Genomic DNA, 2500 nt, shown 5'->3' with positions numbered 1-2500 from the left:
CGCCAAGGGCAACCCAGACCTCTGGTGAGTGAGATCTAGCTAGCTGGGGGGGTCACCCCATACAGCCCCCCTTCCACAGTGTGTGTATGTGGGTGGCTATTCGTATTGGGCTCTCCTAGCTGCTCACTAGTTGGGCAGTGGTGGTTGCGAGGTGAGCAGAGGTATAGAGACGTAGAGGTGGAGGTATTGAATGCACATTGAGGTGTCATGTACATGTTGGTGGAACTTCAGATGTATAGAATGAGGTCTGTGACAGGCGGTTGACACGTTCAGATGTGTATGGATGGGTCTTAATGTCTGGCTGGTTAGAACTACTGCTGAACTGTCAGAGAGAGAGAGAGATCCTACCTGGACTCTCGCAAATAAGCCTGGATACTCTCCATAGAGATCCGTTTGTGCCAGATAAGAAAACAATCTTGCCAATCAGCGTTGGTTCTATATGGAATTAGAAATACGAACAGCTACACTGGGCAGGTTTAGATGTGATGACAGAGAGGAGCGGTTAGAGGAAGCGCATGATAGACGGTGATAGGCAGACGTTTCATCCAATCACCTGCCAAGTAGTTTTGAAAAGTGTCTGCCCTTTTCCAAACAGTTTACAACTTAGCAGCAAACCGTCACTCGTCAGGTTATGTGACACCAGCATGTAGTGAACCACAGGCTGAATTACAACCTGTCACTAAGGAAACGGACGCCTGCTTATCAAAGGTAACAGCAGCTGAACTAAGCAGCCGGGTCTCAGGGAGATTTATGCTAACGTGCTCAAGCTAACGAGATGTCACTAACGAGCTGCTGCTGACACTAACAGGCTTTCCCTGAAAGTCAGCTGTTTGGACACGGGATCCTAGTCCAGTTCCCAATGCCCAGCCCAGATGGACAGCCTAGTCCATCCTAGTTCTGCCCCTCCAGCCCGTTCCTGCCTAGCCCAGTAGCGCACCCCTGACCCTGGCCTGTCTCTGTCCCAGTCCACCCCTGACCCTGGCCTGTCTCTGTCCCAGTCCAACCCTGACCCTGGCCTGTCTCTGTCCCAGTCCACCCCTGACCCTGGCCTGTCTCTGTCCCAGTCCAACCCTGACCCTGGCCTGTCTCTGTCCCAGTCCACCCCTGACCCTGGCCTGTCTCTGTCCCAGTCCAACCCTGACCCTGGCCTGTCTCTGTCCCAGTCCACCCCTGACCCTGGCCTGTCTCTGTCCCAGTCCACCCCTGACCCTGGCCTGTCTCTGTCCCAGTCCAACCCTGACCCTGGCCTGTCTCTGTCCCAGTCCAACCCTGACCCTGGCCTGTCTCTGTCCCAGTCCAACCCAGCACAGCCTGGCCTGTCTCTGTCCCAGTCCAACCCAGCACAGCCTGGCCTGTCTCTGTCCCAGTCCACCCCTGACCCTGGCCTGTCTCTGTCCCAGTCCACCCCTGACCCTGGCCTGTCTCTGTCCCAGTCCAACCCTGACCCTGGCCTGTCTCTGTCCCAGTCCAACCCTGACCCTGGCCTGTCTCTGTCCCAGTCCACCCCTGACCCTGGCCTGTCTCTGTCCCAGTCCACCCCTGACCCTGGCCTGTCTCTGTCCCAGTCCAGCCCTGACCCTGGCCTGTCTCTGTCCCAGTCCAACCCTGACCCTGGCCTGTCTCTGTCCCAGTCCAACCCAGCACAGCCTGCTCTGCTTCAACGGGCCCCAGTAAGGCTCAAACTGGGCCTACTTCAGAATGTCCTGTTGGGCTCCTTGCCTCCTTGATCTGTGGAAGCTTTGCTAAATAACTCCAACTAGCTGCCCAGACTGACAGTCCTCTTAATCCTTTAATGCAGTCTCTCCCTAGGTGCTCTGTTTAGGACTGACCCCTGACCCTGCCATGAGTAGTCAACATATAGAAGGAACTGTATTCTTGCTGGTAATTGACCTTTTTGACCTCCCCTGTGTTTTCTTTGCTTCCTTGGTCTTCAGCCCATGTGACCCATCACCCTCCAGGGCTGGGACTGGAGATGCAAGCTAGCGATGGGATGGGGGAGGGAGTGGCCTGGTAAGACAGGGACTTAACACCGTGACACCTATTAGAATAGATTAGACAGCAGAGGGCCCTCAGCGGAGTGAGACCATCCTGAGGTCGTAAGCTCACATTCGGTTTCTCTCGCAAATCTGAAATAAGCACCCGCGTCTCGAGATTTATCTTCATATCTTCAGGGATATACTCTTCATAGAGATCCGTTTGGGCCAGATCGGAAAATGATCTCACTAATCATCGTTGGTTCGATATGGAATTTGACATATGAATAGCTACACTGGGCAGGTTTAGGTGTGACGACTGAGGAGCGGTTGAAGTTAGCGCATGTATGACTGTGATAGACAGATGGTTCATCCAATCACCTGCAAGGTATTTTTGAAAGTGCCTGCCCTTTTCCAAACTGTTTCCAGCAGAGAGTTCCCACATGGTTTGGTGCGTCAGGTTAGAGTGCCCTAGCACTGGTTTGAGGATCAGGCTGGAATGTTCTAGAATTTATCTAGTCTCGCAT

At 53.8% G+C, this 2500-nt stretch overlaps 1 protein-coding gene across 1 annotated transcript in view; it reads left to right on the top strand.

The window, feature by feature from the left end:
- The window catches only part of lnx2a (ligand of numb-protein X 2a), a gene marked incomplete at its 5' end in the record, with an annotated part of 18514 nt that overhangs the window by 2693 nt on the left and 13321 nt on the right, over positions 1-2500 (top strand). The gene's annotated exons all lie outside the window — the stretch shown is intronic.

This window comes from Borostomias antarcticus, assembly GCF_949987555.1.
Source record: "Borostomias antarcticus genome assembly, chromosome: 9".
Lineage (NCBI taxonomy): Eukaryota > Metazoa > Chordata > Actinopteri > Stomiiformes > Stomiidae > Borostomias > Borostomias antarcticus.
Note: the sequence above shows the minus strand (reverse complement) of the source record. Positions and strands in the feature narration are given on the sequence as shown.